The sequence below is a fragment of the Rutilus rutilus genome (genome assembly GCF_951802725.1).
Source record: "Rutilus rutilus genome assembly, chromosome: 4".
Taxonomy (NCBI): domain Eukaryota; kingdom Metazoa; phylum Chordata; class Actinopteri; order Cypriniformes; family Leuciscidae; genus Rutilus; species Rutilus rutilus.
The window spans coordinates 42,561,994-42,579,186 of NC_140212.1; positions in this window are offsets into that span (position 1 = coordinate 42,561,994).

Consider the following 17,193-nt stretch of genomic DNA (forward strand, 5'->3'; position numbering starts at 1 on the left):
TTGACGTCATAAGAGGGAGACGTCTCCCCAGTTCAGAGTTGAGGAGAAGTTTGTGAGCTGTGTTGATAATTGTACGAGTGATAGAGCGAGAGAATTAGTGATTAGGACATTTAGTTAGTTAGTTAGTTATTTAAGTTAGTTAGTTATTTAAGTTAGTTAGTTAGGTATACGCAGGCGTATTTTCACGATGGTGAATTACTGCGTTTGTGCTGGGTGCAAAAACACCGTTAAAACCGGTCACAGAGTCCACTTTTTCCCAAAAAGCAGGTCTGTGTTCCGTGCCTGGGTCAAGTTTGTTCGGACCAAACGCGCTGATTTCAGTGCTGCTTCCGTATCCAAGACTTCGGTCATTTGTAATGAAAATGACGGAGAATGTTTTTATGTTTCCACTGTTCGATCGCGTCCGCGCCTAACGTTATCTCTTTCTCTCTCTCACACTCACACTCACACTCACACACACACACACACACCCACCAACCAACCAACCAACATATTCCAGCATTGCAATCTTGACATCGCAGCCTGTTCATTATAGCCACGGAGCTTCAGAGCTGAGGCGGAGCTACAGAATGGCGTCCCTAAATAACCCGCGTGACTAACAGTAGTTCCGCATTAATTCATTTGCACGCGAGTTTTATTTATTTTTATACCGTTGTAGCGACAATGGCATCTGCTTTTCAGATTAAGTGAATCATGCGATGGCGAACACATCGTCTTTGTCCTCAGGAAGACAGCGCTGGTTAATAATTGCCCCACGAGGACCAATTTACCAGCACCCATGTGACTCGTATCCCCCAACCTTACAGCCTCATGACATTCCGCACACACACACAAACACCCTTTTGTGTATAACTGAGAATACGAGAAATATCTTTTCTTTTATTTTTATAATGTGTGGACATTCCTATATGCACGTGTAATAGAGGTGTGGGTTGCTAAGAGTAAAATCTTGAATTCTAAATGTTCACTGAAAGAAGGTTCCTCAATAGTGTCTTGTAAACCGACCCCGACATGGTCGTAAACTTTATGACTCCAAAGCTGCATCTTATCCAGTTCCTATGCAAGCCAACATTCCAACACATGGAACTTTTCAGGGAACTTTTCCGAGAAAACCCTTCAAATGTTTGATACGTATTCCTTTGTTTCCCAGGTGTCTTCACTTACCATAACGGAAACACTGACAATTTTATTGTGTGTTTAATCAAACTTTATTTGTGTGTAATTATGCATATAAATGTAACGTTATGTTTCCCCAATCGTTACCTGTCATAATGGATATCTATGTAATCCTCTCCATCTCACGGAGACGAATCTTGACTGCAAGGTACAATAATACTTAAATTGTTCCAGGAACTATCACATTTCTAAGTATGAATCCTTTCCCTCATAAGACATATGGTAAAAGGGGGGCGTGTTCTTCTTCACACAAAGAACTGTTTCCCGCTTCATATCAGGAGAGCTGATTCGCTCTGTCACAAAACAGGGCGTAAACAGATGTCTGTTAAAAGGACGAGACCCCCACTTCTCATCCTCTTCTCTCATCGATCCCGCTTGACCTCCTCCTCCTCTTTCTCCACGTGCAGCGCTGCTCCGGTTGGACAGGCCCTCGCCTCGGCCTCTGGGACACATGGCCCGCGTCATGTAAAAGCCTGCCGTCTTTGCAACCAAGCTTTGCAACCTCTTCCGCACGGAAGACGAACTTTCTCGGTAATGTTACATCCAGTGAGCCTTTAAACTTCGCGGCACCTGAAGACGCAACAGAAACAGGACACCATCCGCGCTGTCCTGCCAGTTTCAGCATCGCGCCGAACAGAGAACAAACGTGCAAGTGACGGTAACCTTATCTGATAAAACTGCTTTCCAGGTTGTCTCGCGAACTTTGGTTTCTGTATGTAATAATTACTAGCTTTTCTCTTCTCTTTATTCTCTTTTCTTTCTTTCTTTCTTTCATTTCATTCTGATCACTTATGTTATTGTTTGGTTATATGTTGTTTGTTTATTGTTTGCATTTTTACGTACGTTTATATTTGTAGCTTATAATCTCTAGCGTGTGCCATTTTATTAATAAACCCATTTATACTTTTAACTGTCTCTGTGTTTGAAAACCCACTTTTTATGAAGTCAATGAAATCAAAGATCTTATTTAAGCTACAAGCTCGATATTAGACTACATTCAGTAGTTTTAATTTATAAACTCAGAAAGTTGGGTGTCCGTGGCCAGGACATGAAACTCTCTTGAAGTTTGTGAATACCTCTTCTTGACTGTAATGATTTTACATTTGTTTCGCTGGACGAATTAAATGTTGGTCAGATAGTTATAGAACAAGGTAATCTCGATAATTGATAAAATAAATGTACATGCGACTTATGAATTATGACAAATAATATGATAAATGATAAATATTAACAGGGTTCTCAAGTTTTATCAAAAGCTTGGAGTGAGATCACATGCGGTTAGGGGAGGAGCCCTAATGGAGCCCCGCCCCCGCCCCTCCGTCCCCGCCCCCCAATTTTAACCATTGTTCATAATTAACCAGCACAAATTGAAATTATAACAATTGGTAAATCTGATAAATGACAGAGCAATTAATCACATCAAATATAGGCTACTCTTTAATGTTATATTTCAAAATGACAAATATACAAAAATATAACAAATTGCTCCAAACAGTTTGGGAAAACAAATCTTTTTGCATTTTGAATGTGTCTAGTCTAACCCTACCCTATTGTAAACAAATGACATAGTATTAAGGTGTGTGTGTGTGTGTGTGTGTGTGTGTGTGTGTGTGTGTGTAAGTGTGGCCTGGTAAACCTTACATTATGGGGACAAAATGTCCCCACAAGGATGGCAATATCCGAAATCCTTGTTCGTGTGGGGACATTTTTTGGTCCCCATGAGGAAAACGGCTTATAAATCAAAAAAGTTATGTTTTTTTGAAAATGTGAAATTGCAGAAAGTTTTCTGTGATGGGTAGGGTTAGTGTAAGGGAATAGAATATACAGTTTGTACAGTATAAAAATCATTATGTCTATGGAAAGTCCCCATAAAAAATTAAAACACTACATGTGTGTGTGTGTGTGTGTGTGTACACAAGAGTACACACTGCAGCTTATGAAATGTGTTTTGTGTTGTAAGTGTTTGTTGCACATTTTGACGCCTTGATAACATTGATATATTTAATGTTCTGGCCTAAAAATGTTAGACGAGCTTTCTTAATTCCAACTTACCTTCTCCATCACGACCAGATCACGACGTGTGTTCGCGTGATGTTGTTGGTTACTTAGTAACGAACGTACGGCGGCCGAGAATTTTCCGTCAACTTCCGTGTGTTCGCGCCTATGGTTCGCGCATCTATGTTGCCTAGTAACGAACGCAATCTGGCCGAGATACGTGCTGGCGGCAGGAAGCTTCACTTTGTGTGCCTGCGCCTCGTATACAACGTTATATATAAAGCTTGCAGGACAACTTGGTTGGCATTGCCTTTTCAGCGTGAGAAATACACGGTGTGGCGTGTGAGCGTGTGAACTGGTTGAATTGCGTGTGTCTCACGGCCAATGCGTGAGACTTGAGAACCCTGTATTAATATTACCAAGATTCCCCATATTCTTGAGCTAATTCATATTTACCCAGAGTCGTATTCCCTACACCGTGTATTCTCAGTGTATATTCATGCACCGTACCGTTTCGGTTCAATGCTTTTACATGTACCGTTCCACCTCTAAGTTATGCCTATACTTACCAAGACACCTGACCAACTCTCCACTGGTTCTCTTCACACCAGATGTTTATGGTTCTTCGATAGGAAGTAGTTACATTTCTGTTTGGCTCCTCATCCGTCTCACGCCTGGGAGGCTCAAAATTGTATGGCTGTGGGCCATCGTAGGTTTGAGGGGGATTTTGGATCTCCTCAGGCTCAGACTCAAAACTCTCCATACTTGAATAGAACTTTTTTGGCACGTCTCCCTCTTATGACGTCACAGCTCAGCGGCGTTTTAAAAATATGATCTTGACAGAAATGGCTATAAAGCTTACTGTAGGGCAATTACAGAAATAATTTTAATGATAATTACATTTTCACTCAGACATCTAAACATTATTTAATATATCTAAAAAAAAAATTTAACCTGACATACACACTTTAACATTAATTTTCTAATAAATACCACACAGCTTTTTTTTTTACAGTCTACCTTTTGTTGTTGCAGCTACCTTGCCACTGGTGACTCATTCACAACAATAAGTTACAGCTACCGTGTGGGTGTCTGCACAGTGGCACGCATTGTTGGGGCAGCGTCCCAGGCTATATGGGAGTGCCTGTTGGATGACTATATGCCTGTGCCATCAAAGCAGGACTGGAGCAACATTGCTGCAGGTTTTCTAAAGCAATGGAACTTCCCAAACTGCTTGGGTTCCATCGATGGCAAACATGTTGTCATCCAGGCCCCTCCAAACTCAGGGTCTCTGTTTCATAACTACAAGGGGACCTTCTCTCTTGTGCTTCTGGCAGTTGTGGATGCCAAATATCTGTTCCGTATAATAGATGTTGGTGGATATGGACGTAACAGTGATGGCGGGACCCTGGCCAACTCTGCCGTTGGTGAAGCCCTGAGGAATGGAAACCTTGATCTCCCAGATGACTGTGTATTGCCAGGATCTCAGCACTGTACTCCACTGCCACATGTGTTTGTGGGGGATGAAGCCTTACCTCCTGCGTCCAATCTCTCCAGGGAAAAACGTATTTTCAACTATCGTCTCAGTCGTGCCAGGTTGACTGTGGAGTGTGCCTTTGGCATACTAACAAGCCAATGGCGTATGTACCGTCGACTGCTCACTGTCAACCCAGCATAGGCAGAGGTGTGTGTGAAGGCCACCTGCATCCTCCACAACTTTCTTAGGATGTCCAGAAGAGGGACCAGAAACCACCTATGTGTCTCTTCTTGCCAGAGAGAGGGGCCAGCGGCACTACGGGAGGCTCCAAGCCTGGGAAGCAACAATGCTGCACGTGTTGCCATTTGCATCAGGGATGCGTTCTCTGCTTATTTCTGTACAGAGGGTGCTGTGCCCTGCAACATCTTGTGCTGTAGCTTAAACCCCAATTAAACAAATAAACAAATAAACTCTGCACCGTAGAAGAGATGTGCCTGATGCCTGCAGACCAGAGCTGTCTCTTACTGAAAATGTATGACCCATCATGAAAAGGAGAATCAGACAACAATGACCATGGACTGTTGAGCATATGTATTATATCAGAAGAGATTGGGCAAAAATTCTGCTTGCAGACTTCAAGAATTAGTATCCTCAAATCACAAACTATTAAACAGTGTAATTTAAAGGAAATGTAATGTGACACAGTTGCAAACATGCCTCTGTCCCAACTTATTTGGACTGTGTTGCAGCCATCAAATTAAACATGTGTGTATATGTACAAAATACAATTCATTTGGTCAGTGAAAACATTGAAAATATTTTCTTTGTACTTTTGTCAGTTTAATAAAGGTTAAAGAGAATTAATAAATCATAGATTCTTGAGTTTATTGCATTTAACAAAATGTCCCAACTTTTCTGGAAATGGGGTTGTAATTGAAAAGCATACTTTATTTTCATGTGTAAAGGAAGTACTTCACACAGACATAACTACTTCTATATCTTTACTAATTCTCATGTCATTCCAAACACTTATGTTCTGAAACATTTCTTTTGTTTGATCTCCTTTTTTTGATCATATAATCTTACTTACCAAAGTTTGACTTTTATATTATGTTTTTTCAAACCGTTATATTCAACAATGCCAATGTACTCAGTTTTTATACACTGTAAACCCGGATAAGTTCTACTAACTCCAAAAAATTTAGGCAACTGATTGCCGCTATTTTTGTAAGTTTGCAAACTTAAATATCATCAGTAAGCATATAGCTACTTACTTTGAGTACCTGTAAATTATAAATAAACATTAATTTAAATCAAAATATATATTTAGTGTATTGCTCATCTTTAATGCAACTCAAAGTTTTGAGTACTGACAACTTTAATTATTTCACTTAATTAAAATATCCCTCAAATATATATCAACACTTTTAATTTATCTAAACTTACTTTAATGAACTTTAAGTGTTATTAAATTAAATTATATAATTTACGTAACTTAAATTGTAGTAGTAATGTTACTTAAATATTTTGTGGCAACTGATTGCCTTGTTTTTTCAAGTTTCCTGTACTCAAATATATACATTTTACAACTTAACAGTACAAATTACAAATCTGAAATCATTAAACAAAGTACAAAAATTTATTATAAAACATGAGAAATTAAAACAGTTCTGTGCAATAAAAAGGCACACCAGGTCAAATAAAAAACATTGAAATATTACCTAAACAGCCATTATGCCAACAAAAACTGTGACAACAGTTCTGTGCAACAAAAAAAAGGCACACCTGGTCAAAAATAATAAATTAAAATTTTACCTTAATGAATACAAAGCAGAATTAAGCTTTCTTGATCTGCTGTCTTCAATTTTTTTTAATTTTTTTTAAGAAATTGCTATTTTTGTTTTTGTTTATATTTTAGGCAGAGCACCAATTGTTGTCTTGTTGAAATCTTGCACATATGCCTGATGTCACATATGCCAAAGAAAACAACACAACACAGGCACACAGTATAAAATTACTGTGCATGAATCAGCAAGTCATTCTTTAGAGCCAGCACCCTTGGCTTAAGTTTGCCATCATCAAGACCCAAAAGAACCTTCTGAATAAACTCAAATGTGTTGGCCATCTGTTTTGGATATGAGAGATCCAATGCATAGATTAAGCCAAACATCAAAAGGAAAGCATCAGAGAGTCTCTGAAGGTTTGTTATGACAACTTCATTCTCAAGGATGATCGAAATCTTCTCTGGATTGTACTGAACAGCAATGTCTGGGAGTTCTCGGACGACTGTCAAAAGGGCAACTGATGAATCAACATCTGGCTCTTCTGAATCATCTTCAATCTGGATGTAAAAAGTATTGAAACACAATTACCAAATGCTATCTTACCAGTGTGAAAACAAATGTTGACATATAATCCTACGAAATATGCAGAATAAGTGACTTACAGTGCATGTTTTAAAGAATTTTGAAGTGTCTTCTCTCAGATACACAGGAAGTGCACAGAGCACTGTTGTTCGCCTTGTGTGTACATCATGTTGATCCTTAAAGTTCACATTGAAAACAATGTTAAAAGTGGAACACACATTTTAGCCAGCACAAAACCAAACAATGCTAACTTAAAACGGAATGAATGCCAAAAAGTTGATCAAGGCATAGATAAAACAAGTAATCACGGTAAGAGTCCTGACTCTTAAAGTCTCCGCCCTGTCACACACACCACATGGCTGTGGCCATAATGGCCAGTGTCGCGGTCATTGAGGGCTCAGGAACAGACACCACCGACTCAGAAACAGACACAGAAACAGACACAAGCACAGGCACAGACTCAGGAACAGACAGTGGCTCCGGCTCAGGAACTGGAACAGACACAGACACTGGCTCCGGCCTTAGGAACAGACACTGGCTCCGGCTCAGGAACAGACACTGGCTCCGGCTCAGGAACAGACACTGGCTCCGGCTCAGGAACAGACACTGGCTCCGGCTCAGGAACAGACACTGGCTCCGGCTCAGGAACAGACACCGGCTCCGGCTCAGGAACAGACACCGGCTCCGGCTCAGGAACAGACACCGGCTCCGGCTCAGGAACAGACACCGGCTCCGGCTCAGGAACAGACACTGGCTCCGGACTGACAGCTGGCTGCACGTGCACGGGCTTCGGAATGACAGCTGGCTGTACAGGCACAGTCTCCGGAGTGACAGCGGGCTGTACGGGCACAATCTCGGACCCGTGGTCGAGGCCGAGAGGTTTCCTCCTCCTCCGCCGTCTCTGATGGCGAGTGGACGGCTCTGGACTGGGTGGAGCCCGCGGCGGGGGAACCTCTGGATCGACGTGCGGCCAGAACGGGTACTGGGACGGGATCTCCTCCCGCCCACCTCCACCTCCTCTGCGACCTCCGCGGGTACCGCGAAATTTTACCTGGCGGGTCCCCACGAAGGAATGTTCACGGAGGGGAACGTTAACCGACCTGGTTTGCCCGGTGTTCTTGCGCTGTGGCTCAGGGGAGTTGACCGCCATTCTCTCCTCCGTAATCTGAGCCCACAGTGCAAAGCATTCGAAAATGTTCATTCTGGGTTCTGGTGCTGATGGTCCTCCTTGTTCCCCTCTGGCAGCGGGGAAATTGCGGCGGGCACTCATACTGCTTGGATCCTAGGTGGTGTATCAATCTGTCACGACCGCCAAAGAGAATGAGCACAGGATCCAAAGTGCAGCAAGTGAGGTGTTTATTATAAAAAGGGTAATCCAAAAAGCGAAATCCAAAAACAGGCAAAGGTCAGAATCCAGGTAGGCAAATAACAAAAACAAGAAACAGACCAGGCAGGGAAAAACTCAGGCAACAGACGCGGTGTGACATTAAACATTGATACACAAAGAACACAAGACAAACAGGGCTTATATACATGAATGACAAGGGGATAACAAGAGACAGCTGGTGATTACAAAATACAGACACCTGGGTGCAATTCACAGACAGAATTGTGGGAGATGAAGTTCCTAGTGCAAGACACTGTGGGGGTAAGGAGGACATCTAGTGGGTACCCGGGGAAACACAACCAGACACTGTGACAATTCCTGCGTAATGCAAATGTCATCTGCATCTTCTTATCAACAACAACAAGATTTTTTTCAGCCTTCTGAACTTCTGTAATTTCAACCCTCTGCTGCTCTAGAGTCGAAGAATCTTGACCTTGGGGGAAGTCTGGTAAGTAGTTTACCTCGGCACGTCTTGCCCTTTTTATGTTCGAGTGTGATGGTTCATTGTCTGGACTGCTTTTGCTTCGTTTTCCAGCGTTCACTGCAACCTCCATACATCCTGCTCTCCTCAGCTTGTTTCGGAAGTTTCCCATTTTAAGGTCTCTTTTACTATTGGCTTTGATAAGGAAAATATCTCATTCAAGTGTTGAATGATTTCCTGTGAAGCTGTGTCCGAGACATGGAGGATGCTTTGCATCTTCAAAAATAATGAGGACAAATTACATTTTAATTGACATCTCAACTTGTCAATATCACACTGCATCTCTGCTACATCAAGGCTGTCATTACTTGGGCCAGGTTCATTTTCTGTAGTGTCAGATGCTGTAGCATGAGAGCACTGTGGTACATCTGATTCCTGACTGACTATTAGACCATCTTTATAATCTGAGGTGGAATGAAATTGGTGGTTCTTGCTCTTGTGTGAATTGAATGACGAGTACACATTACTTTTAAATTGGCAATTCTTGTATGGACATTCAACCACTTCATGGCTTTTTAAATGGACTCTCAGGTGCCTGAAGAGAGTGGTGTCTGAGAACGGCTGCTTAAATAAACAAATTGGACAGATAAAAACTAAAGGTTCCGGATTTTGAGCCTCTTGTGTAATACTGTCTCTTATGTGATATCGAGATAAATGGGTTTTCAGGGCATTAAATGAGTAAAATGAACATGCACAGTCTTCATGTAAACATGGCAACGGACTAACTTTTGAATAATGACTATGCTGCAATCGAATGTGTGTGAGCAAGTGTGTTCTGGATTGAAATGAGGCTGTACACAGCTTACAGTCCCAAGCCATCCCTCTAATTCACCAAACAAAAATCTTAGACAAATTTACCTGGAAGTCGTCCCAATTTTTGTAACTGTAACTTTTAACTTGCTCGGCAGAGATCCTAAAAATAAAAAATAATTTAAATGAAACCTAAACTTCAGATGCAATAAATAAACATTTAATTCAGTAGCACATTTTTTGGGGGGGTTACAATTTTTTATATTTTGTAATAGAATTATATTTGCAAGAATGTGTGTCTCACCTTAGGAACTGCAATAGGAAGAACGCGGACTCAATAGGCCTGTGCATCAAAAGGTCGAAGAAATGATAACACAAAGAAAAATCATTTTCATCAAATGATCTGCAGCTGACTCCACCTATACAAAAATACACACATTTTCAGAAAGGCCATACTGTAAGACTGCATATGCACTGCATCATTTAATATCCTTTTTTTGTAACAATCTTTCAAAACAAAAGACAACCTTATTTGGCACTTTTTAAAAGAAATTTTGAATTTTAACAGGCAGTGACAATCCTAAAACATATAGGGCTAATTCAGATGAAATAACATTTAACTTCAAATTTACAAAACTTCCATCAGTGAGGCAATTTTCATTACCAATTTATTAATGTTAGTCTAATAAGATTATATTTACAAGAAGGTTCTTGTCTCACCTTAGGACCTAGATTTGCGGGAACAACCTGGACTGGACAGGCCTATTAGGTTCAGACGACTTTTATGCACCGAATCGTCGAAGAAAACTACCCGTAACACAAAGAAAACAGATTGAACACGTATTTTCATCAAATAACCTGCAGCTTACTTTACATATAGAAAGATAAACGACTTAAAAAAAACAAAAAAAACAGAAAGGCCTAACATACAGACTGCATGTGCGCTGCATCATTTCATTTTCACAAAAAGTATGCATCCAAACAAAAGACAACCTTATCTATCACTATCCAAAAAAAAAAAAAAACATGAATTTCAACTGGCAGTGACAATCCTAAACACATAATGCCAATGAAATAACCTTCAGATTTACGTCAACATTTAGCATCAACCGGGCAATTTTCATTAAACAAAATCTATGTTCGTGTAAGGATTATGTAGCAAAAATGTTCGTGTCTCACCTTGGGAACTGAAATTGTGGGAACAGCGTGGACAGGTGGACCGGACAGGCCTGTTAAGTTTAGACTATTTTTATGCTTCAAAACGTCGAAGAAAACTATCCATAACACAAAGAAAAGAGATAGAACACGCACTTTCACCAGATAACCTGCAGCTGACTTCACGTATAGAAAAAATACACAACTTAATATGATTTAAAAATGTTCATGTGCGCTGCATCATTTAAAATCTTAACGTTACAGAAATGTACATATGTTTGTACACTTTTAACTGGTAGCTCTATTCTAAATATTTTGAAAAATGGAAAACCTAACGTGGGTGTTAGTGTAGCTGATACCAACTAGACGGCAACATTATTTGAAACCGCTGAATACTTGCATATGTTTGTAGCCATCCAAACAGTTCGCCCTCAGAGCGCAAACTTCTGTGCATCTGTTTGGAATATGTCTGAGTGCAAGTTCAGCGATGACGTCACTTTTTTTTTTTTACGCCACTAGAGGACGTATGTTTGACATTAAAGTATTTGATTATGGTTGAATCTATTTTTCAAGTTCCCTAAACTCTTAACTTTAGTGTAGTTGTAAAAACTCAAAAAAACTATTACTGTTAATTTAAATCTCTGATAGATGTTGAATAAACTGAAAAATAATAGTTAGCTAAACTTTTTGGCACATTTTGAGTAACAGGTACTTTCCATTTTAAGTTAGTTATACTGTTTGGGTTTACAGTGTATTATTAACCATTATGGTATGGCTTTTAACCATTGATTGTACTGATTACTGTACTGATTGAAGAAGTTACCATTTTCATAGAGTGTATGTAAACAAAGATCCACAGCTAATAAAAAAATTAATAAAAAAAGACAAGCCATGCATGAATGTGAACATAAACACAAGTATATCTGATTAAACCAAAATGTATTTACTTTTACTTTTAGGTGCCACTCAAACTGCTTTATTACTTTCTACTTCAGCCTCATAAAGAAGACGATGCATATTAAAGGGATAGTTCACTTTGAAAATAAATTTTGGTATGTTTTAGCTTACCTCAAGGGCATCCAAGATGTAGGTGTCTTTTTTTCCGCAGTAGTTTCAATTTGGATATTTTTAGGTCAAACCGTTCTTGTCTGTCAGTCATATAATGCAGGTCTATGGTCACTGGCTCAAAACACAAGCACAAAGTCCAAATTAAAACAATTCCCCATCGTCCAAATTAAACAATTCCCCATCGTAAGTACACATTGATGGCCTAAGACACGAAACGAGCGGTTTGTGTGAGAAAACGAACAGTATATATCGTTGTTATCTCTTGAAAACAGCACATGTCCAAATGATCTGACGGCGCGGGAGGGTATAGATATATACATAGACGTCGCCTTGGCTACGGTTTCGTTCCAATGAACTGCAGTAGCGAAGGCGACATCTAGTGTATACATCTATACCCGACCGCGAGCGGGTATAGATGTATACACTAGATGTCGCTAGGCTACGGTTTCGTTCCAATGAACTGCAGTAGCCAAGGCGACATCTATGTATATATCTATACCCGCCCGCGCCGTCAGATCATTTGGACATGTGCTGTTTTCAAGAGATAACAACGATATATACTGTTCGTTTTCTCACACAAACCGCTCGTTTCGTGTCTTAGGCCATCAATGTGTACTTACGATGGGGAATTGTTTAATTTGGACGATGAGGAATTGTTTTAATTTGGACTTTGTGCATGCTCTTTGAGACAGTGACCATCGACCTGCATTATATGACTGACAGACAAGAACGGTTTGACCTAAAAATATAAAAATTGAAACTACTGCGGAAACAAAGACACCTACATCTTGGATGCCCTTGAGGTAAGCTAAAACATATCAAAAATTAATTTCAAAGTGAACTATCCCTTTAAATTTGACCTCTGATCTCTTTTGTATCGGGAGCCTTTTGAGGACCGGGAGAATGCTTTGTAGAAAGAGCTCATCTTCATCATAATGTTGAGCTGAATTTGGAGCAGGGCTAGATGCACTCTCTACTACTGAGAGCATCCGTTTTTCAAAGGATGACATTTTGTCCTTTCGAACTCGCTTCCTTTGAGGCTGTGGTTGGAAAGACAGGCTATATAGTGGCTGACTATCAACACATTCCTCTGGTTAGGTGCTTCTGCCAGATCCTGTAGTAGGGGATGCTGGGGGCTGACTGCACTGACTGTGAGAGGGCACAGGTGAAGCTGGTCAGCTAGACACACTATTAGGGGAGCTGGGACAGTTTTCCATATTAAACTGACTGCCTAGGTGCTCTAGTGGATGCATGGCGGGGCATGTGTTCGCTGTCTGTCCTGCAATTCTGATGTGATCTGGCTGGATGGGATATCTTTGCACTGGATGCCTGGGCACTCTGAACGCGATGTACCGGTTGTAGAGGGTGGAGAGATTCTTGAAATGTTACTTGAGCTCTCCCTGAACTCCAGGAATGGGGTTAAGAAGCTCATAATAGCAGAATATTTCCAGTGTTTATGAACCCCTAACCCCGCTCCACTCCTGCTGGCCTCCTTCTCTCGGTTCTTGTTCTGTATCTCTTAATCCCTTCCATTTTTTTTGCAAACATCAGCTAAATGTGGTGAATATAAAACCAGTGTATGAACAAATGTAATTGTTAAATCACACAAAAATGTAATTGTCATATTGTCATGGAACATTTACTACAAAAGATACATTTACTTAAGATGCAATTTGACATAAGATTAAAGATAGGCCTTGTTTTCAGATCAATTTCTCAAAATGAACAGAGGTTCTCTTTGAATGAAGTGTATTTTTTCTTACCAGAATGCATGTTTTTTTTTGTAGTGACTCTTGATTCCATGATAAGGTAAGGTTTAGGAAATGACATTTAAATTACTTTGAAACTCTGAAGCGATACAGTAATAGGCTATATTTAAAATATATCAAATTATTTTATGCACTTATTTTATTGCAAATTATTTTATTGCACTTTTATGCACCAATAAACCAAAAATAATTCCTTTTGTAAGACTTACTTGGCAATATATCTGGTAACACTTTATAATAACTGCACACTATTAATCATTAGTTAAGCATTACTAAACAGTTAATTCATCATTTATAAAGCATTAATATACATTAATAAGCAGTTTATAAATACAGCTATAAATGCTTTATTCTGGATTTATAAGCATATCTATAATGTGTTTAGTAATTGTATTTTCATACTTTATTAATGATCAATTTATCATTTCTAAATAAAGTATAGCATTATTTACATTTTTCCCATCTTATATGTGAACACAATGAAAAAATAATTTTTAACCTGGCTTTATCCAATACTCAGATATCGTTTTTTAAAATATATGCAAATTAGTGCATATTTGATTAGATATTGCCTGATTTGCATATTTAAACTTTAAATTACAGAAAACTTGTAATATTTTTTTTTTCTTTCTCATCTTAATGTAGGTAATCAACTGGGAAAGTTTCATGGTGATATCTGCTAGTTACAAATTTTACCCTATTCACCTGTAGTGTCTCGCCTTAATACAGTGCACTCGCCCTGTCCCATGTGCAGAAAAACACCCCCAAAGCAGCATGATGCTACATCCCCCTTGCTTCACAGTAGGGATGGTGTTCTTGGGATGGTACTCATCATTCTTCTTCCTCCAAACACGTTTAGTGGAATTATGACCAAAAAGTTCTATTTTGGTCTCATCTGACCACATGACTTTCTCCCATGACTCCTCTGGATCATCCAAATGGTCATTGGCAAACTTAAGACGGGCCTTGACATGTGCTGGTTTAAGCAGGGGAACCTTCCGTGCCATGCATGATTTCAAACCATGACGTCTTAGTGTATTACCAACAGTAACCTTGGAAACGGTGGTCCCAGCTCTTTTCAGGTCATTGACCAGCTCCTCCCGTGTAGTTCTGGGCTGATTTCTCACCTTTCTTAGGATCATTGAGACCCCACGAGGTGAGATCTTGCATGGAGCCCCAGTCTGAGGGAGATTGACAGTCATGTTTAGCTTCTTCTATTTTCTAATGATTGCTCCAACAGTGGACCTTTTTTCACCAAGCTGCTTGGCAATTTCCCCGTAGCCCTTTCCAGCCTTGTGGAGGTGTACAATTTTGTCTCTAGTGTCTTTGGACAGCTCTTTGGTCTTGGCCATGTTAGTAGTTGGATTCTTACTGATTGTATGGGGTGGACAGGTGTCTTTACGCAGCTAACGACCTCAAACAGGTGCATCTAATTTAGGATAATAAATGGAGTGGAGGTGGACATTTTAAAGGCAGACTAACAGGTCTTTGAGGGTCAGAATTCTAGCTGATAGACAGGTGTTCAAATACTTATTTGCAGCTGTATCATACAAATAAATAGTTTAAAAAATCATATATTGTGATTTCTGGATTTTTTTTTAGATTATGTCTCTCACAGTGGACATGCACCTACGATGACAATTTCAGACCCCTCCATGATTTCTAAGTGGGAGAACTTGCAAAATAGCAGGGTGTACAAATACTTATTTTCCTCACTGTATATAGATTTGCATATTTCAAAAATTCATTAAAAATAGACGATTTGTGTATTTCAAAAAATCATTAAAATAGACAAAATGACATTTTCCAAATTCAAGTCATGTATGGTGTGTTCCAAGGGTTAGTGAATACATTCCATGTGGTGTGACATCACCTGTTTCTATCAGGTAAAATAAAATTTTGGAGTACAATGTAATAACCATGTACCCATAGTGATATCCCATTCACAGCTTAAAACTATCTAGGCCTATTTGACAAAAATTAGGTTTTCCACTTAATTCACATCTTTACATTTTATAAGTATGCTTTGCATGGTTTCACACCTTGGAATGCTTATTTGTGTGTGTGTGTGTGTGTGTGTGTGTGTGTGTGTGTGTGTGTGTGTGTGTGTGTGTGTGTGTGTGTGTGTGCAGTTTTGAGACAGTCCCTTAATTTGCTTGGCGAATGTCTAACGAATGTCCAACATAAAACCTACTTTACAGCACCCTAACACATGCTGTTTTGCCTTACAGTACACACTGAGGTTAAGCAATGTTGCTAGTAACGTTACATGTAGAAATGTATCTAGCTACAGTAGGTAGCCAAAGCTTTACATATAGAAAGACTAAGTAACTTTTGGTGTTTTGTAACAAAACAGAATGATGTATAGGTTGTTTAAATTATTTTGTTTGTCCGAACAAGTATGCTGCTAGTTCAGTTCACAATGTAGCTACAGTGGCTAGCAAGTGTTAGCTAACACGTGATGTGTTGCTACTGTACTTCTAGGATTTAAGGGGATTATGATGAGTTATATTTCTCTGCTGTACTTTTTATGTTTGAGGACAATGCTGTGTTCACTTGAATCAGTACACTGAATGAGTAAGTTTACTGTTCCACATTTGGCTGATAATTTTTCCCCCCCACAGCATAGCTACTGTATATTCCTAACGTTAACAATGTGCTTTTGTTCACATTTTCTTGCAGATACCTTGACCGGAGCATAACCGGTTAACTTCAGCCAAGAGACCTACTGTTGGACAATCGTTTTGGCTTTAAAGGTAAATGCATTGTTAGTCACAATGTCTAGTTGGTGCAAAAGGAGAAGAATATTGAAAGGAGTTGAGAGGGACAAACAGGAAATTGCAGCTGCAAACAATGCTCTACTTGCTGTTATTCCCGACTTTGAACAAGTAAATCCTCCTGTTAATGAACATCAACATGGAATGGCTACAACAAGCCATGGACAAACTGTAACTGTAAGGAAATAACTGTTGATGAGGTATATGAACATGGTGAAATGTTTTCCTCAAGCACAGAAGATAGTGAAGAGGAAGAGGATTGCCTAAGGACACAATTGGCAGGGTGGGCTATTGACAACATGATCCCCCATGTGGCACTTGGTAAGCTTTTAACCATTTTGTCCAAGGATCATCCAACCCTTCCTAAAGACCCAAGAACCCTTCTGAAAACAGTGACTTGTGTTAAAACAACAGACCTCTCAGATGGTGTATACTGACTCTTTCATTCATTATTCCCTGCTCTAGAATCTTGGCAAGAGGCGATGAGATATTTGGTGCGCTTCCAAACAGGTTCCAGCGTTGAAACGATCTCAATTTCCAAGTACAGACCCCAGGCCTCTTCTGATGAAGAGGAGTCTAGTCTTCCAGATGCACCAGCAGAGCCGTCGTTTCGACAACCTCTTTTGAGCTTTGAAAACATTGTTCCCGGTAACAAGGTTTCAGTGCTGCCCGATGCTCCAGAAGTTGCATCGATTCCAGAAAACCAGGAAAATGTTGAGCCATCTGTAGACTTCAGAGCTGGTATGTAAAATGTATTGCTGTGATGCTTGATTTGTGATCATGCCACTAAAC